The sequence below is a fragment of the Larus michahellis genome, chromosome 1, assembly GCF_964199755.1.
Source record: "Larus michahellis chromosome 1, bLarMic1.1, whole genome shotgun sequence".
NCBI lineage: Eukaryota > Metazoa > Chordata > Aves > Charadriiformes > Laridae > Larus > Larus michahellis.
Genome location: NC_133896.1, coordinates 29,218,287 through 29,245,220, shown reverse-complemented (window position 1 = coordinate 29,245,220; position 26,934 = coordinate 29,218,287). Strand labels below are relative to the sequence as shown.

The 26,934-nt window shown below is 37.4% G+C and overlaps 1 protein-coding gene across 4 annotated transcripts in view; it reads left to right on the top strand.

Moving 5' to 3' along the window:
• The window catches only part of FOXP2 (forkhead box P2), a 431,849-nt gene that overhangs the window by 111,451 nt on the left and 293,464 nt on the right, over positions 1-26,934 (top strand). For all 4 annotated transcript variants that reach the window (XM_074605059.1, XM_074604981.1, XM_074604732.1 and 1 more), the window contains exon 3: positions 23,596-23,679. The gene's annotated coding sequence lies outside the window, so the exon portion shown is untranslated. The remainder of the gene's footprint in view (positions 1-23,595; positions 23,680-26,934) is intronic.

Here is a 26,934-nt window from a genome sequence, read left to right as displayed (position 1 = left end):
CTTGCTGATGTTGCTGAAGTCAGTAGCCTCAACGGGCTGGGCTTTACCTAACTGAAGTCTCACACAGCCGTGGGGATCTCTTTCAGTTCCCTGCCCAGGTATGGCATGGAGAGCAGGAGGAAGTGTTAGAAGCTGTAACTCTATCATCTATAATGCTTGGGGAGTAATTACCACTATCATCATTACCACTGTCCGTTTTATTCTCTTTTTCAAGTCTGAAAGTATGACCTCATTATAATACCTCAGAAATCTAAAAATCCCAAAATTATTAGAAAAAAAATGTAGCAAATGTCCATTTAGTCCTTATTTTTCATCTTTGTTTTTTAAAATGCTTTTAGTTGTTAGTCTGTTCCCCATACATTGATATCCTTGAAAATGCTTTTATACCATTAGTCTTTTTCTCCAGATCTGTTTTCCCCTAATACTGCCTTTTGCATCCTCACCTCTTTCTTTATTCTCTTTGAAGAGAAACTGATTGTCATTCGGATGACAAATGATCTGTGCCATCAGTCAGTTTTCAGTTGTGTGTTTTCCTGTATTCATTAAGCTCAACTCTTTTTTGTTATTTTTTTTTTTTAAATTCCTGCAGTCTTTTCTTTTGCCATATCTCTAAAGATCTCTGATTTGATCAATCTTCAAAATCTTTTAAAATATTGATACATAATTTTGCCATAGAACCTGTGTTCCTTTAGCCCTACAAAGAGTTTGTAGCAGCACTGTTGACAATAGGACTGTGCCCTGCTTCCCCTAGTGGTTTTTTTTGGGGTAACCTATTTGAATGGTTTATTTTTCTGTAAAACTTCAAAAGTAAATTTAAATATTTTTAATTTAATTTTGAAGTTTTTACAGGTTATTGTAATTTCTGTAGTTATATATGTTCTCTATATAATAGTACTTATTTTTAAAAAAAATCACAAAAGAATCTAAGATACGTATGCACACCTGTATTTTGCCTATTTAAAACTGATTAAAAAAATCTCCATACTCTTAGAAGACTACCAAATTTCCATTCTCACTTAAAGCGATATGTCAGTGTAGTGTGCCATGATGAAGTTACACTGACTGTGATCAGAAGTGACTCATGTGTTGGGGAAAGCAGACATTTTTGAAGAGCTGTGTAAAGCTGTGAATACTTCGTATTGTCCTTTACCAGATATTATTTGGAAAGCTGCCGTCTGCATTTTTGATGTGTTTGGTTAGAGTCTAATGGTATGTCAAGTCCTGATTAACTGAACCCACTTTGTGGGGATGTGTTGCAGGTACGTAAAGATTAAGCCTACAGAGATTCAACCCAAAATTTTACAGGAGGCGTTTTCAGTCAGACATTGTTTTAAGCTAGGCTGATGAAAGCATTACTGGTTACCCAAACTCATCGGTTTATGGACAAGATGTGAGGTTTATAATGCAGAGGCAAAACATGTTTTAACTGGTTTGATGCTGAATGCTAGAAGTAGCTGAGTTATCAGATGGGCATGGAAGACCTGTATTTTTAATATTTCTGCATTTATGGAGGTATTTGACAGGGAGAACATATCCTAATGGAGATCCTTGAATACTGCAACAGTGTTTCAATGCAGGACTAGTAAATAAAATCAGTGATCAAACTAGGAAGCTGGGTATTTGCAACCAGTGGGCAAATGGTGCAAAAATGCGTAGATTCTAATCTTTCAGCCTTCCTTCTGCCCTGCCATGGCCACTTCTTGGAAAGTCTTCTAAAGGTGGCATTGATACAGTCTTTAGTAGTGTGAAATCCATTCTGCGTTATCATGTGCTGTTCGGAGTGCACCTATGAGCAGTGTTGTTGACACTGTGTTATGATGGCCTAGCAGAGAATAAAGCAAAAGCTCATACTATCAGAGATAATAAGTGGATGGTTTTCTGTGCTGGAAGCAGTAAACACATTGCTTGTTATGTGAAGATCATTTTCTGTGTTTTTTTGTGTTTTTTTTTTTAAATAAAGATGCCACAGGACAGAAGCATAAAGATCAAAAGTCTCATATTAACAGAGATGTGAAGGAAGTATTTTATTGCCTTCTCAACTTTTTAAAAGAAAACACAACTTCAGTAGTTTCTATTACAAAGTGTCTATTTACAAGGAAAAATAGTATATTCTCGCAGCCTAATTCCAGGTGCCGTAGTAGCAGGCTAGTACACATAAAAACTGTTAGTAGTCCCTGGAGAGTGACAGGCTCCTTCACAAAGCACTTCAGACAACTGTAGGGTTCTGTGGTAAATCTCTTCAGACCCTTTAGAAACGTCTTTTTCGTTCCCCTCCATTGACTGTTCAGAGGTTTCTCTTGCTTAATGTCTTTTGGGGACCTAAATTGGTCTGAACTGGTTCTAGATGTGTTGCAGGTGCCCTAAGATACAGATGACAGAGGTTCAACACAAGATGACTAGAGCCACTAGAGCCACTTTTAGTCAGACGCCATTTTAAACTGGACTGCTGATCCTAGTTGATGCTGATCAATGTTTGTGAATATACTTGGTGCTTTGAATATCTTGAAGACTTGAGAAACAGTCTTGCCTATCATGATTTCAACGTGATTTTAGCTATGCTGGAATTATTGCTTGAGAACAAATACTTGGCATTTATGCGAACTTGGCCAATAAAATGTTTGTATTAATTCACATTGTCTGCTTACAGTTATAAAGCAGGAATTTTCCATAGAAAATTGTGAAAATTCTCCCTGGCTGTACTTGGAAAGCAGCAGGAAATGATGTGTAGAACTAAACTACTCTCCCCCATGCTCCAAGACATGGAGACCTCACTGTAGTATTTTTATCAGATGCTGGGTCTTAAGTATTCCAGAAGTGTGAACCTATAATTTCTATTTAAATTCTGTATTAGTTCCAAAAAGATGCTGCACATGTCCATAAATATTCTGCTGAGCTGTATCTGGACAGTGTTGAACAGTGAGATTGATTATTACTGGAAAGAGAACTGCTATACCGAGAGTCTGCACAATCTCTGCTAGGTTTCGATTGCGGGTTAGCCTTTTTTTTCCACCCGAAGTAATGTTCTTAGTGTGTAAATGGGCACCAAGTGTAATGCCTAGCTGAGATTGAACCTTTGTGTCATGTACTTAGACCTCTGATCCTGCTTGTGGTGCATACTGCTTTCACAATATAAGGACTGAAGAAAGTATAATGTAATGTACCACTATTTGAATAGCACTAGGGAGTGACTGGGTGCGATTCTGGCATCTGGCTTTTCAGCGTAATTTACAAAAGTTTTGAATTGCTGTCAATATTTTCAAATTGTGATAAATACCGTTAGTGTTTGTGAACTGTTGGTATGTAATTATGATGAAAGGAAGATTTTAATTCAGCTGTCTTTATTTAAATATGTTAAATAAAATAAAGTGAGCACCAGAATTCTAAAAAAGGCTTTAAAAAGTTTTGCCATTTTATGCCATTGAAGGATCTTGGTCTGAGGCCCAACATAATCCTCCAAACACAACTGCTTTCCAGGCCATGGTGCCCTCTGGTGCTTCGCTCTCACACCTTTTTGTGTTTTTTTTCTTCACTACAGTGCTCAGATACGGTTTGTTATGCCCTTTACCTAACTGCTCTCTGTATTGTGCAGACCGCATCTTAGTACTTGTGCTATTTCCCTTCTATTTTCACATCCTGCATGCTCATACTGTAGCACAAGGAGATAATTGAACTCATGTTGCACCACGTTTTGTGTGCAGCTTTTTCTAAATGCTTTGTGTGCCTCTTCTGTTGAGATAAGTCTCAATTTTCTTCCTCCCTAATGACTACATTGAGGATTTTCTAAGAGTGCGGTGACAATGCACGTGAAAGAGCTCTCAGTATCTGACTGATGACACTTCAGCAGCTAATTGCTCATAGAATTTTACTTCATGAAACGGTTCATACACCTGTTTCGCTCAGTACATTACTTAGGAAATCTACAAGGTGAGTGAAGCTGTGCCAAAATGTATGAGATATATTCCAAAAACCACAAGCGTAATTGGAATTTATAAAGATCTGCTCTGAATGGTTCCTTTTTCTCCCACTGTAAACTCTACCGGTAGTAGATATTACTGACAGAGTGTGTTTATGAAATTTCTTAAGTTTTTACATTATTTTGCTTCATTTGTCATTCTGAAAGATAGTTTTTGCTTTCACTGAAAATGACAGATAAAAGTACTTACTAAAAAAATCATCTGATTATTGTGAAATCCTGTGGAATTATGAAATATGTTGAGTTCAGTTTTTGAAAGGATCCTGAGAATCACCGTGGTGGGTTATTTCATAAGAGAAGAAAGGAAAGGATAAGGCAAAAAGCAGTCCAGCAAAAGTTGAGAAAATACCACCCATCTGAGAGACACTTTTTCTGGTAATTTGAAATTGAGCTCATATAATTTTAGCATTCCTTGGATATGAAAAGATACTGCAGTAACCCTGCTTGTTCAAGCGTGGCTTTATGTAGCTTAGTGGATGCTCTAGTTCATGTGGCCAATGTGCTACACACTATGCTGACTTCAGGGATACGGAGATTTGTGGGGCAACAGCATTATTATAGCTGTATTTTTTACTTTACCAGAGGTTTTTATGAGAGGTCTTTGTATTCTGGTCCTATTGCCGCCACTCTTCCCACTCTCCATAGTCTGTCATATTGTTGCTGGTTTCCACTAGACACACCAGTTGCAGATGTGAGAACATAAAATTTTTGGGTGTAGTGGAAGAAATATAACAGACCTATTTTGCTCCTTGTAGGGAAGGAATGGAAGAAAATGGAAGGAAATATTCAGGCAAGAGTATATGATTGGAGTACCCAGCCTGTTCCCATCAGAATCCTAGATTAAACTTTTGAGCTCTACTGACTTTTACAGCATGTGCAGATAGTCCCAGGAATAAAACAGATCATGGAAAAAAATAAAAAGGGAGCCTAAACGCTGTTGTAATTATAGTTCACCTGCTTGAAGCTTTAGTGATTTGGAAAACCTCAGTTTTGATGCCTACACTAATGATGCATCAAAATACCTAAACAAATGTTGCATGAAACATACAGTGAAAAAGAATGGTTTTCTAGCATAGCAACTCTTAAATCTACCAATTTGTGTGCAAATGCATCATGTAACCTCCAGAAATTCATCTGGCTTCTCCCTGAATGTCCTGTTAGCTCCTGCCATGTCAGCCCTCTCCTTCCTCTACCACAGTAGCTTACAGAGTTTGAAGTTTCTGTTCTTATTCCCCAGGTGTAGGAAGAAAAGTAGGTGCTTCTAAAGATGTGATGTGGACAGAGAGAGACAGTGTTAATGGTAGTAGCTTGAAACCTATAATTCTTTCCAAACCAGTGAAAATGTGAACTATTTCAAAAATTGAAAGGGGTTTGTTCTGGCACAAAAACTGTGATGGGAGAAAACAGAAGTTTAGGAAGCGTCCAACCAATATGCTCTTCAGTAGTGCTATTTTGAGCGCCAAATCCTTAAGGAGTTCTCCTGTTGCCAGATGATGAGGCTAGTTTGTAATGGACTGAAAGGATGTCTTCATACCACTGTATTTAGTGAAGTTTGTATGAGACTTGAGAGCGTAGCAAAGATTTAAGTGAGCTGAAATAGATGAGGCATATCTGTGTATCTCTGCTCCCCACCGCCCCCTTCCCTCCTTTCCCTTCTTCCTCTCTTATCTTCCTCCCCCCCTCTTTCTTTCTTTCCCTCTCTTTTTTTCACCAGCATAGAAAGACTGTATTGGGATAAGAATATCAGAAATCCTTCTGACATTTCTAGCTAGTCTAATCTAATAGACTTTTTGGAGCGTCCCAAGAAAAGTTGCTGAAGACCATCAAGTTCTTGAGTATCTCGATACTTTCTGTAGTAAAAAACAAAGACTGCTGTCTTGCCAGTGAATATGCTACATGAATTACTGGGTCTTTTCCATGTTTACGTACTGCGATTTTATTTACTGCTAGGCAAAGAGATATGTTTTCCTTCTTGTGCAATCATATTTCCTTTCAAAGAAACATTCCTATATGTACCATATTTCTTTTTTCACATATGTAATTTCTTATTCTTTCATGTTATCCGCTTTATTGAGTTTGTGTTGTCCTCTTTATTGAGAACTCGGAGCAATTAAGAGGTGAAATACGTTTAGTAGATCATTCAATATACTTTAACGATGTATATTTCCCCCCCCCCCATATGGAGCAAAGCACAAGTAATGGCAAAGAAAGGATCTTCGTATATGAAACTTGTTACTAGACAACGTTATATTATTTTTCCTCATTATAATTTTATTACATTATCCGTCCTTTCTCTATACATGCTAATATTCAACATGAATTTGTGTGAATTGATGTGTTGGCCTCAGCATTTAGGACTGGAATGGTTCTTCTGAGTCACTAAGGTTGATTTTTACTATCACAGCTGTAATACCATATTTTTTCTTTGCGATTCCTTTTAAGAATTTTATATAAAATCGCTAACTGGATGTAACTTGCGTAACCCTTTATTTACAGCCAGAAGTCCTGTGGCAGTTTGCATGAACCTGTGAGGGAGAAGTATATCTTGAACCTTCACACTGGTTTCTCTAAGTTCAAGAACAGTCATAGTTGGAAGTACACTGTGATTTCTAGATTTGGGCTTTTACAAATGTCACTATCCTTCAAAGTAAGTTAAATTGAATACGAGATTTCTTTCAGATGTCGATTTGGGAAATTCTGATGTGATTTCCGGTTTTTCATCTAAGGGCATTGGTTGTCCAGTAGCTTGTCCTCTGGTATTCATATCAGGCATACACAGTTTTTGTGGGTATGGCTTAATTTTAGTCTTCAATGTCTTTGAGATTGTATGAGTAAAACTAATCAGAATTTATCCATCAGATATGTTCAGCATAGTCTGATGATGTTGCAAAGTAAGTATGCCTACGTTTTGAGAAACCTCTTTTTTTCTACAGTTAAAAAACGAATATAACACATTACTTTTTAAATGTTCTTACTGATCCCATTATTCTTTCTGTGCATTTTACAAATAGGATGTGATGTTTTGAGTATGCTTCAGGCTTCAGTAGTTTGTATAATGTTCTATTTTCTGCAGCAAAAGCATGTCAAGGTGATCTCTGTGGGTGGTTAATATTTTCTGGAGTTTATTCCTCAACCATGAAAATATGCAAAACTGGAGAGCTTGATGGTATGTCATATATTTAGGTATAAAATATATATTTTTTTTAATTTTATCTTCATTAAAAATAACAGGAAAAAATCCCAAGTGTAGTAGTATATACTGTTTGTTCATGGGTGAACGCAGCATTTGTCACTCATGAATTGTGTTTGTGGTTATGCTGGTGAGCAATTCTTGTGATAGCTTAGATTGTAATTATGTGACAGTATAGTGTAAAAGTGTCATATAAATGAAATATTTAAAAACATAATGTGCAAAATCATAGAAAATCATAGAATGTGGGGAAAAATCTCAAAATTATTGAATGTTTGCATTTTAGCAGAAATACTCTTGATTTTTTTGACAGGCTTTAGGTATTATTTTGCTTGTTTTCAAATGTTAGTATTTTTAAAAACAATTATGGAAAGCAGCAATAACATCTCTATAGAAGAAATGTATAAACACTGTAACAGTATTTGAATAGGGAAGAATTATTAGAAATCTGATTACTAAAGAACTGAATGAGGCAAAAGCTGAACATAAGTAAGGAATGCTGTCACTACTGTTACAGCAGTAACAAGAAAAAAATGGAAGCGAAAATGCCAAATATATCCATATACATAAACGCATTTGATTTGTAAAAAAGGAGTATTGAAAAAAGCTACTGAGCGCTTGAATTAAATACATACTTTTTTTTCTTTCAAGACTAAAGCAAACATATAAGGAAATTAACTGTTACTAAGAAATAATAATGTGCCTGCATGCTGATTGCCTGCTGATAGCATGTTTAATCATTGCTTCTGTATTTTTTCTGGTTTTGTCTCCTTTAGCCTCTGTCTCTGGGAAATTGTATTTCTGCTGTTTGTATAGCATGTAGAAGTGAGTCTTTAGTTGTAAATGGGAACTCTGAATGTTTTTCAGGTATGTCTTACTAAGGTTATCCTCTCTGGTACAGTGAAAAGATCCAAAAGGTATCTGCAGCAGAGATCTTTTCATATTTCCCTTGCCATTCCTGGCAGTTTGATTTACCTCATTAAAAGACTGGAAAAGCCACTTGGAGTGCCTCCAAGCTCAGGGTCTCTATTCTCAATGAGAATTTTGTTCTTTGGAGCTGAGGCAATTTGCAGAATCTGTGAATCACTGGTGCACACCTCTGGGCATCATAAGGAGTATCACAGCAATGTTCTCCAGCAAGAGGCAAAGCAAAGCAAGATCTTTACCTCGTAGAAAGAGTTAATCGGGCTGTAGAAGAGCTGCAAATACATCAAAACCAGAGAATACATCTATGCTCAGCTTTCTGGTGCTTATCTCTGAGAACATTGCTTTTTTAAGAACACAGTTTTCAGAATCAGAAAGAGGAAGCTAAGGACTAGGTCCAGTATGATACATTTTTTTTTTTTTGGTGATCACTCACCGCACAACCGTTTCACTTCTCAAGGTAGCAGGACAACTACATCTTGTATCTTAGAACAGGTTTACATTCAGCATTCTAGTCTCATCCTGTTCTCATACCATAGGTAGAATGGGAAATTTGCTGTAAGCCTACCCATCAGCTCTACCGATATCAGCGCTAGGCAAAGTTGGGTGAGGTGCTTGTAGTGGTATGTTCCTAGTCCTGGAATGACAGTAGTAGTTCTGGTTCCTTACACACATTTACCTGTCACAGATCCCTCATCTCTTCGGTCTACAGTTGTGGAAAGTTGCTATAATGACATAGTTAATGCTACAGGAGTCCACAAAACAAATATCCTGTGTGAAACAGCTTAAGCTGTTGGTATTACAGAGAATGAGCTTTCTAGATACTCAGTTTTTGCAGTCAGGTACGGGGTTCCCCGAGGTGAAGCAGGGTGATCTGTGTCTGATTGGAGGCACCAGCCATTTGGCTCATCATGTTCTATTCAAAGGGTTAGTTGGTCTTTTCCCATCCTTTGTGACTGAAGTTCATAAAGATATTTAAAAAGAAAGGCAAAGTTTGCTTTGGTTAGGAATTTGATCTTACCATCAAATCTTATTTCATGCGGCTGGTGTGCTGGTGTCCTCACATTCTGTTAGCCATGATGACAGCTTTTATTGGTAGCTGTCTCATTTTTGTGAGAAGATTGGAGGTGTCTATTACTGACAGGAGATGTGTCCTCCCCTCTTTGATAGTTGGGGATTCCTCCTGCTCCCCCATCCCATCTTCGTGTCCTGAAGGCAAAGGTTTCATTGAGGACTATCCCAAGTTCCTGTTTATAGTTGTGTGCTGCCCAGAAGCCACTTGTTGATTCACTGTAGAATACTCTTGTTGGAAAATGTGACTTCAGAAATTCTAATTATACTAGATGAGTTGCTTCTCTTTGTGCTACAGTAACTTTATTATTTCTTCTAATATACAGTAAGTTGTTACATTGTCTCCCTTTATCTCTAAACTGCCTTTTGTTCAGAGAGACTAGACACAGTCCCAGAATACAGCTGATGTTGATGGATATTTCAATGTATAGCAAAATATTTCTATCATTGAGGGCATAATGTCAACTGCAGATTTTTGTCAGTATATTATTTGATTGCTTTTCTAATTGCAGAATTCTAATGACAGTCAAAAATGGAAAAATATTGTGAGTCAATCTAACAGCACATCTTATTTCAGAAATTCCTGCGTGCAAACATTTCGGGTTTGTGTAGGGGTTGTAAAATTTGGGTGCATAAACAAGTTATTAGAAACACACTTTAGAATTCAATAAATGTGATATATGCTAAAGTTACTGATCTGTAAATAGCGATAAGTAGTCCATTATTTGTACTGGCCATCCGAAGTTCTTACATTATCTGAAGCTGGTGGGTATTTCTGTGCCATCTAAACTGTGATGGTAAAATAGGGTGTCACAAAAGGAGAGGAGGAATGCGGAAACAGTAGAAAACGTATTTTATATACCTCACTTCTATGGAAATTTTGAAATTGATAACTGTAGCTACTAAATGATACTGTACTTTCACTTCATGCAATAACTGAAATCAGTCTAACAAGTCAAATCATCTGTTGCTTTATGATTTTCTTCACATACAACAACATAGAGGCGCATTAGGAACACTGAATTTAAACTTGTTTTGGAATTAACATTTAATACCAACAAAAATCCCTCTATTTTACACTTGAATGATTGAAAGAGAAGAAGCAGAAATAGCCATAGTAATTTTGGTTGGAGCTCATTGACTTCAGCAATGGAAGAGATTAAAAATATATTGCAAATATATTTTTTTGCTGCATGCTGGTGAACACTGTTCCAATAGCTATCTATCTGGCACGTGAGAAAATAAAGTTGGATTTATCAGCAAAATTTGTGTGTTTGCATTGCGATTAGTGTACACATAGTAGCGTGTATTTCATATGAATTAGTTGGGATAAAGTTTCAATAGATCATATAGAGAGTTTGGCATCAGGAAAGTGATTTATAAATTCATGATAAAAATAAGTGGATAAGATGCAAAAATAGCAAGGGTAAGTATGGAATTCTTTGGTTAAGCCTCAGATGAGCTTCCAAATATAAGAATTTGCCTGAGCAGCTTTACATGTTGCTATAATTGCTCACTACTGAAGCCTTGTAAAAACACTGTAAAATCTGCTGAATGTAGCCTGTTTGTTTTATACTTGACATGGTGGGCTTGATTCTGTGTCCTGCAAATCTGAGATATCCTGAGAGGGCTGGTAGATGTGGCACAGGAGACCTGCACCCTTCTGAAGTGACAGCTGGAAGACAGGTAGCATTACCTTGGACACTTGGTGGGTAACTGAGTAGAGCCTACCATATTTTCAGAGTTACCAAGAAGAAGGATATTTTCGGTTCCTTGCAATGTAATAAATTATTCTGGTTTTAATGGATGTCTTGAATCTTTAGAAAGGCTCCTACAGAGTGTTTTGGATATTTTGAATTCAAGGGCCAGATCTTGTTTGCTTGTCTCAGGCAAAGAGTTTGCAGAGAGCAATCAGTAGAGTCAACAAAATGCTGACTTAGAGGAGCTGAAATGATCTCACTTTCATATTTATTTCTCCTTATAAGATACCTACTAAAAGGTGTGCAGTGGAGATGGCATCATAGATAGAACAGGACTGCATGAATCTCAGTTGCAGAATCCACAAATAAAGGAATTTCAGAAGTGCTCAGTTCTGGCTTTAAATGTCTTCTGCTGAAATCAGTGGGAATTTCACTATTGAAGAGTAGCATAGTTCATCAGTCCTGAGCTTCCCTGGAAATCTCTTCCATCTAGTAACATTTCAGAAAGCATCTCTTATAGTATAGTGTTTAATGGTAACATCACATGAAATTAAATTTATTTTTTGTATTTCATTGAAAAGTTTCAATTGCTTTAAATCAAGGACAGTTAAAATTTCCTACAGGCGGTATGCAACACAAAACCTTTCCAAGACTGCTGGCAGGCAGTTTTCGAAAGGGTCCTTTTTACATTACAGTTCAGGACAGCAGGTTCATATTTAAATAAATGCTTCATGACATTAGTAACCCATGACTTCAATCTCTTTTACTGTGCCTTTGACACCAGCGTATTGGTACTTGTCTTTGCCCACGTTTTAACATTGTCACTGTTTATTCTTTCATTATTCCCGGTAATTTTTTCCTTTTCCATTATCTGTCTTTCCTTCTTTTCTCCCCTCTCTCCTGCTTTCATGACTTAACTCTTCAGCTGCTTGCATTTTTCCTCTTATCGCTGCACAAGAGTCTGGATAAGGGCAGGTGGAAAAGCTACTGCTGAGTAACATCTGAAGTGCATCTACTGTGGTGTGACAGACCATCTGCATGCTTTAAATACCAGCTTACTTGATATTTTTCATTTACTGTGCTGGAGTTCTATGTTTGTTCTTGTACTTACATGGCCACATGTGCACCCAAGCTATCCCAAAGCAGTTAAAGTCCATAATGCAGGACGCCCAGCAATAACGCGCTTGTCTTCCAGTACTCTTAATCATGCTTTCCTTCTTTTCCACCAGGCACATACCCTGGTCTCCACAGCTTGCTCTTATTGTGCCCTTTTGCTTTTGGCACTTGACTTCTGTTACTATTTATCATGTTTTCATCTCTCAGTTTTGAACGGAGATATTTCCCATTGATTTTGTTAAATTTGCTTGTGAAACAAGAAAACTCTACTTGTTTTACTGAGAAGGTTTACTGCGTATTTCAATAGCTGTTTGGTGCAATGGGATTGAGACCAATTCTGTGTAACATGGTCTCTTTCATAGAGAAGTTTCAGCCATTGTGACAATATTTGTGTTCCTTACAGTAACGAACCATGAGTACAACAGCTTAGATTTTGTCATTTCTGACTGATTTTAAATGAGCTAGAAGTTTTAAAAGACTTTATGGTTCGTATGCTGTATGTAGGAGACTTTTGAAGCATGTTATATTGGGGACCGTATATATAGCAGTAGGAGACTTTTGCATTAAATTGCGACTTTCTTAATTTCACACTTTTAGGGCTACCAGTCTTCAGAATATATGCAGTAGGTTTTCACAGTGTTACCGTATATAAACATCCTTCAAAGTATTAGCAAAATGTCCGTACTGTGATTCTGTAAAGACAGTAGGTGAGTAGGTTAGCTTTGGCCAGCCCCTCGCTCGCTCTCCCTCTTTGATAGGACACGGGGGAGAAAATAGGATGAAAAAGCTTGTGGGTTAAGGTAAAGACAAGGAGATTGCATACCAGTTACTGTTACAGGCAAAACAGACCCGACCTGGGGAAAATTAATTTAATTTACTGCCAATTAAAACAGATTTGAGTAGTGAGAAACAAAGAAAATTGCAGCTTTCTTCAGGAAGCAGCCCCTCACCACCTTCTTCACTGACGTTGATGTTTGCAGGGCTGTTTCTCACATCTTTTTTCCTCCCTCTTGCTCTGCCTGTGTGGCGATTTTCTCTTTTCCTAAACCTCTTTTCCCCGAGGTGCCGCCACCACCTTGTCTGCGGGGCTCAGCCGTGCCCTGGGGTGGGTCGGTCGGAACCGGCTGGAACCGGCTGTGTCCGGCCCGGGGCAGCCCCGGCCGCTCCTCACAGAGGCCGCCCCACAGCCCCCGCTGCCGGCACCTCGCCGCAGACAGCCCGTGCAATAAATAGTCTGTAGTACTGTTGTGGGGGAGATAATTATTCATGACTGAAAGGGGAAAAAAAGAACCCGACGTGAACAACGTGGCGTGTTTTTCTAGGTTTTTGGGTGAAGTGAGAAAAAAAACTTAAATCAAGATCGCTCCTTTCAGCGCTGCTGGCGTTGGTGAGTGCCGTTCGGGGAAGAGAGGTGTGCGACAAGAGGGCTGAGGGCAGGTGGGGAATTGGCCTGCTTGGTCTGAAAAACCCAAACCTGAATAGTTAAAGCATATTGTTATCGTAGCTAAATTACTCTTTTGATGGAATGGTAAAAAAACAAGAACTACTTTCTTGAAAGGAGAGACCTGTATTCATCACGCAGTAAGATCTGCTAACTAAAAGCTGAAGTTTAGGTATTATACAGTATAATTCTCTGTGGAATGTAAATGTAAGTTTTTGTGTTTCATATTCCTGATTTTATAGTGGAAGGTGCTTATTTTTTCAGGGTTAGAGACTATACATTTGTGCCACTGATTAAAAATAAAAATAAAAGCAGTTTAGGAACAAAGCCTCTGTGTTACCTGACAGTTTTCAATTAGTCATAATGGGTCAGTGGAAAATTTTTTTGATGTGGGGCATTGGATCAGACTCATATCCCTGATAGGAATTTCCACGTGATCATATTCAGTGAATTGTCATAAATTAAAATTCGTTGGCTCTGCAACAGCCAAAGTGAACGATGTTAGTGGCAAAAGTAATCACTTTGTACCTTATTGAAGTGGAATTCTTATCTGGGTTCTCTTACCATATGCATTTCAGTCATCCTTCTTTAAAAGAAAATATATGTTAATATTTTGGAAAGAAAAAATACATAGTTTAGCTTATTAATATTTTACTGTATTTATTTTATATTGAGTTTGTGCAGTGCCTGGAGGTGTCTGTATGACGGCCATTTCATTTATGTAAAATTGATTGATTGATTGAAGAAAGTCACAAGATGATAGGCATAAAAAGATAAAAATATCTGTCCAAGGAAATTTATTGCTTTTAAAATATAAAAGCTATCCATATTCCCATTATGTTTTGATTCGTATGTTTCAGATAGAAGATGTTTTGTGTTTCACAAGCAACATGTGCATCATACAGTGCAGGAGGTTGCTATGGAAATTGTTTTACTCATTTATTATGAAAGTTGATGCAGAAATGAGAATTTGTATAAATGCCTAAATTAACTTTTGCCCTTCATTTCTTTGAAAATTGTTGGGTTTTTTAATCCATGGAATATGTTAAATTCATTCCTGCACACTTGTTTCTTTATGAACAAATACATCTTCTTATCTTACGAAAATAAAAGATTTGGTTGCTGTTTTCTTGGCTTTTACCATTGGTTTAAATCACTTGAGTAAGAGGCTTTGCTGCTGTGACAATATTGTCCAAAATGTAATTAAAAATAGTTGTAGAAGGTAACTACCTCTGTATTTACTGTGGGATCACATACAGAAACCTACGAAGTGTGAAGAGTTGTACTGCAGTTCTGCAGGTGTGTGAGACATTTCCCAAATGTTGCAAGCACCGTTTGGACCCTGCGTGCAGTGTATTTTCAAAAGCTGAATTCAGATTTCTTCATACAATTAAATTTCTTGTCCTGAAAGTCACACTGGATCTGAGAAAAGTGTGGCTAGAGCAAAACCAGGGTATTGCAGAGCAACTACTTAGAATGGCCAAGTAAAAAATACTTTATAAAGCATGTAATTACTTTTTCTACCTAAGGTCCAACTTAGAAACTAATCACTCATGCAAATGTTTCCTTATAAAAGATCAGGTTATTATCTGCAAGTTATTATCTATTTCACTTTGGTAATGAGTGATACGAGAGACCAGCAGGACTAGATTTATACTCATGTGTCTTTACTGATGTTCTTATCCTGCTCCATAATGATTAGCTGTTGATAGAATACCAATGACTTCAGTTACAATTACAATTAACATGAGCATTTAAACTGTTTTTGACAGAAGGGTGGATAAAAACTTAATTGTGAAGTGTTCTTTTTTCTTAACTGAAGATCGTTTTTTGTTGATGAGAGTTTTTGCTAACAAAAATGGATCAACTTCTTTGAGGTACATCTGTGTGCCCGTGTCATGTAGGCTGGACATTTATCTTTCTGGAAAAAAAAAGGGCAATTTATGAGACATAATTATTGTATTTACAGCATTTTTTCTTTATAATTATTAAGGAGCCAGATAGTTGTATTACAGCTCAGATCCTTTGCAGATTAGAGATTTGAAAATGTATGTTTTAGTTCACTTACACAATTGTGTACAAAGCTCACACACAATCCCGTTTACGTATGCTTGAACTCTTGCGTGTGCGTAGAGAGAGAGGACGAAGATTCATTCTGGATCATGTTTGAAATACCTTGTATGTTATTTATTGACAACAATCCCTTCTTCTCAAGCTAGGCACTGGTACTCAGCATTCTGACACACCCCTTATCCTCCTGCTCAAAGCGCTCAGTTCCTGAAGTTTTCATCATTCATCCGTAACAACTGTATGACGATAAAAGACTGGGAGAGCACTGAGGTGTCTGATACTGTGGGGTGGGGCTGCCCCTGGCTGCCCCCTGGCCCACCATGCTCCCTGGCTGAGGGTGGCCAGGTCCTGCCCTGCCCATGGACAGCCCCCACCACTCCTGGCCCCCAGCCCATAGGAAGCTGCCAGTTCCTGCAGCTCTTTGACACTTAGTGTGTGTTAGAAGCCTTCCAGAGATGACAGTCTTTTCTGTTTTCATCACTTGGACACAACTTAAGCTTTTAGAAGGATGCCTTTTTCTTTCTAATAACCTCCTTCGTGCTGTTTGTTCATGACAGCTCCCTTCTCTGGATTTTCTCAGTCTTTTTTGATAGGTTGTATGCATTTCTTCTGAGCTTGCAAAAGGTGTCTTTAATCAGTCTCCCTGCCACCTGTAAAGATGTGACTCTCATAGCTGTCCCTTTTTTCTTCCTTGTAACAAGCTTACTCATTTTTATTCAGTGACCCTCTTTGAAATAGTAGTAGGTTTTTCTTGGCTTTTGTTGCCCCTTCAAGGACATAGATTCCAATCTACATCAAAGCAGTTATTGACTGTGGCTTGAAATTTACTTTGGGTCATACCCTGATGTGATGTGTACTCGTACAAGACAAGCAGAAATATCTAATGGCCCTAATATTTATCTGCCATACTTATAGGGACATTTTTCAGTGTTAGGAAGGTGCTCTGTTTCTTAGGTGTCTTTAGGGATGGGTTCAGAGCATGGATTAGGTTTCTATCCTCTGTCTTTCTCAGCATTGTCTTCCTGGGCCATTGCTGAAGGAGAGTCTCTGGGTTGTTTAACATGAATGGACTGTTAACTTCCAGATGGATGTGATGCTCAAGAGCAGTCAGTCTTTAATTTTTGTGAAAAATCCCTGAGTCTTCGATCTCTCCCAGTAACCTGAAGTGATTCACATGAAAATATAGCATAGCTGAAGACTTGATTGTGCATTTGTGTCTGTAGGGGAGGACTGGCCTGTAAGAGTTTTCTCTCTACAGTTTGATGTAGCACTGAGTAGGGAACCAAGGAGCTGATGACAGAGGTGTGTGAGCACTGTCCTCTAGAGCGGCCTCTTACTCGGCCTCTTACTCAGCCTCTTACTTGTGCCGCCAAGGACATAAACCTCTTTTCTTCTTTGCAAAAGACACAAAAAATGAAGTCATGCCAAATGTCGGCTTTAGGGTAGGGATGTCTGCGAGACTCCAGTCCTCTTATGGACATTTAGTTTGTGACAGTTATCTCTAGCTAACCACAGTAGTCATTTCAGTATTAAACCAACCTCATAATCAGTGTAAGCAATCCTTGAGGTGCCCAAACTGAGGATGTGGTAAAGCCATGGGAGCCCCACGCTGATGGGGGAGTAACCCCTGTTCTGCTGAAGCGGGAAACACCTACTTAGCAGGTGCTGTGAAGTATCAGCTAATGGAGATGACAGCAATTGGTGGCACAGTTGCCTGTCTTTATTTTCATGGTGGCTCTTTTGGCAGGAGATTGTGGTTCCCCAAGTAGGTTGTCTTAGACCCTTTTCTTGTTTGTTTGGTTGGTTTTGTCTTCCGTTTTTCCCCGCACTTTGTTTGTCTTATTTATCTTCTTTTTTTTCCTGCTGCTTCCCTTTTGGTCTTCAGGAGTTGAGTGAGTGTGTCATGTTTTCTGGCAGTTCGTGGATTTTTTTTGGGTATCTTGATTGATTAGGTGGGCTCTGCATTGTTTGGGGGGTGGAGTTTAACTGTTCTTCTTTTCCCCTGGAAGTTGTTTGTGTGGCTGTTCAGTTTTTTTCTGCATTGTTGTTTTTGTTGGGATTCCAATTTATTTATTTAGATGGGATTTTTTTGAGTGGGGAAGAGACAGGAGGAGCTAGAGTGCTGTGTGCAGATGCAGAGCTATGGCATCATAGGAATAAGCTGCCAAGTGTCAGAACCACTTCAATGATGGGAGCTAAGTGATGGATGGATGCAAGCTCAACAGAAGGGGTAGGGGGGTTGTCCTTTATGTGAAGGAGCAGTTTGAATGTGTGGAGCTCCTCTGTGTGAAGGTTTTAATTCAATATAAGGGAAAAGATTTTCAATGAAAGGACAATTATGGAGCACAACAGGTTGCCTAGAGAAGCCAGGTTGTGGAATCACCTTTTTTGATAGTTTTGAAGATGCATCTGGCTGATGTCCTAAGTGACCCAGTCAACATTCAGGTGCTGCTTTATACAGGAGTTTGGACTAGACAGCCTCCTAGTGTGAGTGAATGAGTCTGTGATATGGTGCGTGCATCATGGCAGAAGGGTCAGGTGCTCTTTGACTTTATGCGTTGCTGATTTATAAATCTGTACATATGTCTTCTTACAGGACCGAACTAGATATGTAAGACAACCCAGGATGATCACCATGTATGTGCTCTTACAAGACAATAGTTTTTAAAGTTCTTACTTCTACATTCTCATCTGATACTATTCTTGAATCCCTTTTAATCATGTCACATGAGAAAATGGGATAAACAAATTGTAATTCTCGAAATGAGTCACAAAAGTGCAGTGCCATTGTGTTTGTGGTATTTTAGATCAAACTATTCAGGAACAGTTCATTTCTTTCATTTTTGTTTATATTCTTCTGCCCCAATTATTGTAGGCTGCTACAGTTTATTAAGATAAGAAAATTCAACAAGTGGAAAGTGGTTCTTTTCTGAGGTGTCCTACAGTAAGTTATGGGTTTTCAGAAGACAGACAGACATGCCTGAAGATAAAAGAAAGGCATGGTATCTGTGCATGTTGGATAAATTGTTCAGAAATCTCCCCGAATATGATATTGGTATCGTGCATACTTACAAGATTAGTGTCAACACGGGTTATCTATCGTGTAAGTGCAAGTCAAGCAAGTTAGACCTGCCTCAGGGATGGTTTACTCTGTGTACCCAACTATTCAGACAATGCTGCTGTGGAGGTTTTGGAAGAGAAGACTGGGGAGGGGTGATTTTTCCTTTACTCCAGGCTTCCCGTTTATTTATAGTGTCTCCATTTTCTTCAGTGTGCCTTGATAAGTAGATGTGATCAGTGTCCTATTAAACTTCAGGATAAGTAAGACCTAAATGGAACATCCTCCCTCTCCAGCCACCTCCCCTTGCCCAAGAGAAGTTATATGTAACCTGTACGTCAGTTACACAGTGAATAGGACATACCAAAGTTGATGACATCTTGACATCTTTAGTCCATGTCATCTTTTTTTTTTTTTTCTGCCACTGGCCAATTTCCAAGGCATTAAACACTAAATTTTTAATGCTTTTCTGGAAAATGTATTATTTTCCTTGACCTTTTTCTTTGCGTATTTGCATGTTGTCGTGATTAATTGAGTATAGATACTTTGATTAGCAAATTCCATGTTCTGAAAATTCAAGTTTAATTTTAGTGGTATTGTATATAATGTGAAATGTTACAAGTACGCAGCATTTGTTAGAAATTTTGTAAAAGATATAGTTGGGGAAGGTTGACAGCTCAAGAAGCATTCAGGGATTCATTATTTTCTCGTGCCAAATAATAAGATGTTTGCTTCTCCCACCACCACAGTTCTTCTCTTTGGACCCACTGATAACATAACAAAATCCAGCCTTCATTTGGCTAAGTAGTAATGTGGAGTAGCATGTAAAAATTGGCTAATGAGATTACAGTAGTATGAAGGTCTTTTCATGGGCTCATTTAACTTTGGAATGATTATAAAACATAACTACTAATTTATTTTTCATGTTCTTGTTAATTATAATGGCATTCAGTAGTGCTCATGTGGTTATGAGCTTCTGAGTCTTTCTCTCACAGAAATTGTCTCAGTACTTGGATTCAGGAAGAAAGAGAGTATTATTTTCTATTTGCAGTTTCTGTAATTTAAAGTAGTTTAAACACAACTAAAAATAAATAGTCTGACTATTAGGTAACTTTAAACATTTTTATTTCGTACTTTCAGAAGATATACATTATAGATTCTTTGTAAATGTATTTTCAATGTAAACGTATTTTCAAATAAAATTTGTGATGTCCCGTGGACAATTTAAGTCTTGCTCAGAAGTCCTATTATGAATTAAACCTTTTGTTTTTAATTGTATGGGATGGTAGGAGCTATGGATACCAGTGAATGTATATGCCTTTAAACTGATAGTCTCTTTAGCAAGTAATTCTTGCGTTACTAAAACCAGTTGTGTCTTTGGCCCAATCTGTCTGATTCAAAACAAGCGTATCTAAATATACCTCATATAGGTGGCCCTCAACCGTGTTCTGATATTCCTGAATGCTTCAGTGAGTAGTTCTTCACTGGAATATTTTATACAAATGCCCACTTAAAGCAGTGATGCACAGTTTGAACCATTTTTACTATAGCAAAAATGTGAACAAGTCGGTCTTATGTCAAATAGAGACACATCATCGCTGTTGATCAAATAGTACAACTGCTTAAGAGCTGTAGTGGACTTTGGTGTGGTTATTTATGTTTTAAAGAAGACCACAGGCCACCAACAAGTCAAGATAATGAGTAAGAGCCTGTAGTCCCAAATCAAAATGTTGTCATAGAGGCAGCGTTCAAACATATAACAGGTAAATTTATCCTAATGATTTGTGATGTAAACGTAAAATGAGCTAAGAGGTGAATGGAACAAATAAATGAATGAGCTAAAGAGAGTGGCTTGCAGCACGTGGGCATTGTGTTTGTTTATTTAAATCAAGTCTAAAAGGAATGTCTTCATCTAGAAATTAATTTGGCTTTCATTTTGAATTAAATTATTTTTATATTCTAGTGATTCCTAAAACAACTGTGACAATTTGCATAAATAAGAGACAAATTCTGTTAGTTGTGTTCATAACGAATAATGCTTCATTACGTAAAAAGTGTAGTGTAGCATATTGTATGACAAAATGGTACCAACAGCATAACTTTGTCAGTGTTGAAAATGGATCTGTCACCTGTCTAGCTTCTGTGCTAGGCGGGTGATCATAATTGTTACACATTTTACCATTTGGAGAAAAATTTTATTAGAATTCCTCTAAATCTACATTTTAATGAGCGTCTACATATCACATGAATGCAGTGGTTGACCAGTACACTTTTCCTTTCTTGGATATTGCAGAAGTTTGTGGTATTGGCTTGTTTAACTCAAATTTTAGGGACCTGAATGGGAAGTCAAAGCCAAGTGGCATAGAGGTGGCTTTCAGTTCAGTTGTGTTCTACTGTTCACGTCATAAGAGTGTTCCTACCTCAGTAAACAATATTACATTGAGCTGCCAGAATTGCTTGAGCTTTATCCACTGCTACTGTATTTAAAAAAGAAATACTGTCAGGATGCTTTTAAGGCTTTGGTTGGCAGGTTCTGTGAATTTGATTGTAAACTTTTAAGGTTCAGATGGAATTCGGGTGGAATTGCTAGATATTGAACAATAGAAAAAAAATTGTCTGTAAGCACTGTCAATATGGGATAGGTAAACAATGACATTAAAGATCTACCTGTTGTGGTTCAAGGGATGGAACATGTTAGCTCTCTTGGAGGGAGGACAGAGAAATGTTATTGTTAAGCTGGAATCACTGGAAGATTCAGGTCCAGGTTTTAGGATGCAAACAAAAATTAAAACAAATCAATGTTTATAACAAAAGTAACATTATTTTTAAGAGGCAGCTGCCTTCATCAGGTAACCACTAGAATGTAGCATAAATGAAACATTGGTGAAAAGATAAGTTTCTAAAGGTGAAGATCTGTGCTGGTAAAAAGAAAGTTGATAGGTAAGGCCTGCCATCTCTCTGTGACATATGTGTCATATCTACTATGTGTGATCCTGTCCACTTTAAATATTCCTTATTGACTTCTGAATAATTGTAGAAATCCTGATAATTCAGAAAGACCAAAGACAAAATTTTAATAATCAAGACTAACATGTGTGGTTGTTTTCGTATTAAGAATAATTATGATAAAACACTATAATCAAAAATTTTTTCTAAGAAGGCTGTATCTCAACAAAATAGGCAATGTTTTGATGTCAGATTTCTGCTATCATAACTATCTTGCCATTCTTTCTGAGCTGAAGCAAAGTGTGATGTTTAATATGATCCAAGCTAAGAAAACTGATTTTTTTTGAAATTTTTTTGGCATAAAGGAGTATAGGAAAAAAGAGAAATACAGAATATTAATGTTTGAGGCTTACATATTAATATCTGTCAACAAACAACATGTATTGTTGAAGAAATAACCATAAGGTGTATTTCTGTCTGGACTTCAGGTACACAAGAAACTTCAAAGGTCTAGAGGCATAGCTACATCTGCAATCTTTTAATGGGAAATAGGGAGAGCAAGGTGAATGCTTCTCTCTCAATTGGTTGGATATTCCCATTCTGGATCTAGGGTGATAACATGACTACCGAGCAAAGTTTCATTGACACATATTTTACTTTCCAACAACTTTTAAGACTTGCCACACACCTTCACCTCCTCATATTTGCCTTAGGAACCTTACCTGGTTTTAACATTTTCTTCTTTTTTCTCTTTGTATTAAGAGCTCATAAGATTTCCTTCTCATTTCCCAGCGCTGTCCTACTGTGCAGGGGTTTCACGTAGTGTTTATTCCTCCAGCCTGTCATTCTTTGCTCTTCCTTCTTCACTTGCTCTACTACAGAGGCTGCTAGGTAGCTTTCAGTTTTCTAGGAACTTCGACCTTCCCAGCAGGTTTTGTTACACTCTACAAACAAAGGAAGAAGTTAGAACTGCAGCTCTTTTAAATGTCCAAACATCTTGTAACAAAGTGTGTATTAATAATGCCAGTTGGAACACAGATTTTTATTTTTTTTAAACGGTGGAAAAGCAGTCTTTTCTTTATAAAATTGAACATTAATTTTACTCTTCAGTCTGCTTCTGTCTGACCTTGTCAGCAAGGGAGAATTGCCAAGGGGCACCATTGAGAGGCTGATAGGATCAACTTCAGAAGTAGCAGAGTTTCAGGCATTAAGGCTATGTCTATATTGGTAAATTAAACAATGCTTGGAAGTATTTCCAGGTCTCTGCCGCAATTTTGGTCTTTGCAAACTAACATTGTTCCAGAAAATTCCCAGACATTTATTTGACCATGTCCATTAGACAGTTTGCATGCAGCCCCTCTGTTTCGGAGCGCATGTGACTATACTGGCATAGATGTAGGATTATCTGTCCCCGTTGATTTCAGCAAAGAGAAACGTGCTCAGGCGTAGATGACATATAATCATACCTTCTACGGACCTGCATGATCTTTTATTCCTTCTGCCTTGTCCAACCTTCTCTGTTCAATGCAGTCTTGCAGTCTCAGCTTGAAAATTGTTTGGTTTGTTTTTTTTTTTACTTGTCCTTTTGTCCTTCCTAAAATGCATATAGATTTAAATATCATTGGCATGCTGTCTCACAGCTTCTGTGCCTTCCTTCAGATGACCGTGTGAACTTATTGGTAGCGATACTGTGTGCAGTTCTCTGTCTGGAACAAACTACTTCAGTGAAGCCTTCCTCTTGTTTGCCTTTAGGTACTTTAATAATAAAAATAGAATAAAAAATATAAGACTAGGCTTTGTGTGATGCCTTATCTGTCCCTCTACAGCAAGGCAGAAACTTGATGAACAATCATATTTTTTTGTGGACTACGTTTAAGCTGACTACTTGTTAAAAGAATCTTTCAACTTGCTTGGTCTTTCAACCAAAAGGTTTATGTCAAAATAGAAAAATTTAAAATTCTAACTCTTTCCTTTTTCTTTCAAAATACTTAGAAATCAGCTTATGCACATCTGGAACTAATTAGAGGCAGTGCTAAAGCCAAATTCTGTTTTGTTTTCGTTAAATGATGTCTAAATAGCTATAAACGTTTCTCTTTGTCTTGTCAGGATGGTGGTACTGGAATTGATTTTGGACATCACTTCAGTTCAAGGCTGAAGTTAAAAGGTCTTTTTGAGGCTTAGAAGAAGCAGGTGAGTACTGAGTATTATTTCTTGCAACCTTCCTTTGTTCTGGAATTGCTGTTCTTGCTGACCAGTCCATATTCTGACCATCTCTGCTTCCTCTGACTGACTGAGATGTATGATTGCTTGTATTTATAACTAGATAATGGAGAACATTTAAGTCATGTAGGCTCTCCCTCCAATGCTTTTTCAGTGCCTGCCACAAAAATAAGTGAAAACATGGTTGTCTCACCAAGGTGTGTGTAACCCTGTAGTTAAGTTTCACTGTATAGTTTCATTACATCAGCTGCATTAGGGGTATGATAATTAAGATAATTTGGTTAGAAAATTATTTTTGACTACATTTGTATAAATATTTTTTGTAATAAATAAAAATTTTAAAAGGGAAGATTAAATAGTAATGAATCTTGATGAGTTTGGATATTCCTAGTTTCCTGGAACCGGGATGATCTTTATTCCACTGGTAACCAGGAATATTCCATGATCTCAAGGACCATGAGTTCAAATCTTGTTTGAACTCCTTTGTGCATTAGCAGTCTGAACCTGCCTGTGAAGAGACACAAGTCACACCCTGGGACTTGGCATGCCTGCTCTGAATACCTTGCTTTGCTCCAGACCTTCACAGCTATCTTGAGTGAATCATGTACAACTGGATATCAGGTTTTTTACCTTGGAGAGACCTGGAAAAAGACATTTTGAAGGAATTAGTGTAAGATGAGAGTTTAGCAAGCCACTCGCATCTATTTCAGATTTTTCATACTTGCTATTGCAAGAAAGAATTAATTTACATGTTGACTGTTATAATTGTTCACAACAATTTGCTTTTCCTGCAGGGGTAGAAAATTTCCTGAGAATATTTCCAGAATATTTCAAATTGAAAATTTTAGGGAATATATTAATGTGTAGATTGCAAAATATGCTCAAGTGGTGCCTGATACTAAATCTTAAAGATGCAGATTTCAACAGGTTATGACAAACTAACTGACCATAATAGGAAACAGGCCCAGTTGCTTCTATGTACACCATTGTTTCCAAAGTAAATATGTATTGTTTCCCTGTGTGCCATGTGCAGTAGCTGCTAAGGTATTATGAAATATTCAAATATTCCTATATACTCCGTAATATTGATACATCCATCTTCATGTATTGATGGTTCAGAAGGGCAAGGAAAAGACGTACTTCCAGAGGAGTTAATGATGGTGAAAGTAATTAGTGCTGAAACTATGTTTATAACAAATTTTCTGAAGTTTCACCCTCTGGGAGGAAGCACAGACCTTTTTAACCTAATTCAAAGCAGTGCAAAACAAGACCAACCGTCCTGGTATGTGTTTCACTGTGATTCTCTTTACCCACTGGGTAATAAGAAAGGAAAATCCCTTTCTTCCGATTTAACTTCACCTTCTTCCAAGGACTTAAGGCACTGAAGGTTAGAGTATGAATATGGTGAAACTGTAAAAAGAAGAAAAGATACAATATTAGCTTTAGCAATGTTGTAAATCAAAGGATATACAGCACTATACAGTGAAACTGTAGACATTACTGGCATCACATACAAATTTGTCTATGGCTGTATGTTAGCGTGTAGTAATATATTTGCAAAACGGTGTTTTTTCTTACATTATCCAGTAGAGAAAACAGTAAAAAAGGTCAGATTCTTTGGTTTCTATGTAGCAATGGAAATATGACTGGATTTCTATGACATATTTATACACATATGTCTGAATGGTGTAACTCATCTGTATAACACTACATAGATTCTCCATAGACAGTGTCAGTATTTTGGAGAACTGTTTGGTTTGATATAAACTGTGTAGTAATTCTGTGGTAATCATGTAGTAATTGAAATCCGGTAAGCCAACACGATATTTTTATTTATTAAAGAATATTTTTTTCTGGAAATTTACTATGTTCCGTACCAAATAATGTTAGAAATGCAGTAATACTGACTTGTGCATCTATAATAGTTTGGCACTATCATTTTATTGAATTCCAGTATGTCTGGAACTTAAGGCATATGGAGGAAAGTAACTGTTAACTCTGTTTCCTCCATTATTTTGTTCCATAACTTTAAGTTAAATACAATATAAAAACGCTTTCTGTAAAGAAAGCCAAAATCTTTTTGGCCTTTTTAGCACTGGTCTCTATTTCTTGCAGTGTGTAAAAGTGGAGAGAGAATGTTTTTGTAGTCCATGAGGAAATAGTAGTAAATTCTGAATGCTAGTTCTTCAGTATGTCATTTAGAGTTGATAGTTTTTTTTTATGGCAGGACACGGTGTCTTTGCACTGATCGGAAACTGGGATTCAGTCATAAAAGTAGTGATAGAAATATGTAAAAATAAAATGAGTACATTTTTAATTAACAGAGAGAAAAATTCTGTTTGCTTTCTGTACAGTCTTTCAGTAGACCATTTTACTGTTTAGGAGTTAGTTTTAAAAAACTGAGTTAGGGTTGGAAAAACTGAAACCAAGACAAAAATCCATATTGGAAAACTGCAAAAGCAGAGAAAAAAATGTTCCGTTTTTGGACTGATGGCTTAAATGGACACTTTTGGGGACTGTTAGTGGTATAGTTACATCTGGATTTTCTGAGTTAATTAGGCTTTGGAAAAAAAGCTAAGGAAGTTTTCTAAATATGAGTGTTTTCTGTGTTAGTGAACTGAATTGTAGTTGTGGTATTAATTGTGAAATTGATCTAGCTCTCCTGTCCTGTATTGGCAATTTGTGGAAGAGGAGACGTTGTGCTCATTCTTGTTCCTTCCTGGTACTACAGGACTTTAAACAGCATGACTCATCTACCCATATTGTCTATGTGTGCATTTCGTGTACCTACGAAATGTTCGGTCTCTCTATATGTTTATTTTGGATAGGGCAAACATAATAATGCTGTTAAATTAGTACAAAAGTACATCCCATATAGTTGTCTTGCAGCTGAACTGGAGCTCTTAGCCAGAGTTGCATAAGGACTCATTGCTGGTGATTATGTTGATGACTGAGATGTGAAACATTTGAAGTACAAGTCATTCCATCAGCTGGATAATGGATTGACATTAACTTGATTGACATTAATTGTCCACAAAGAAGGCTAACCCTTCCACATGTCTGGTCAGAAGCCAAATAAGTTTGATACTGCCATTAGGTGAAGGGGAGGAGGATACACAGCATAAAGCTGAAAGGAAAAGATGGTATCTGCTTTCCAAGAAGTAGTTGGATGGGGATTGGTGGGCTTTGTCTTCAGTCTGGTTTCCACCAGGAGGAGTCCGAAAC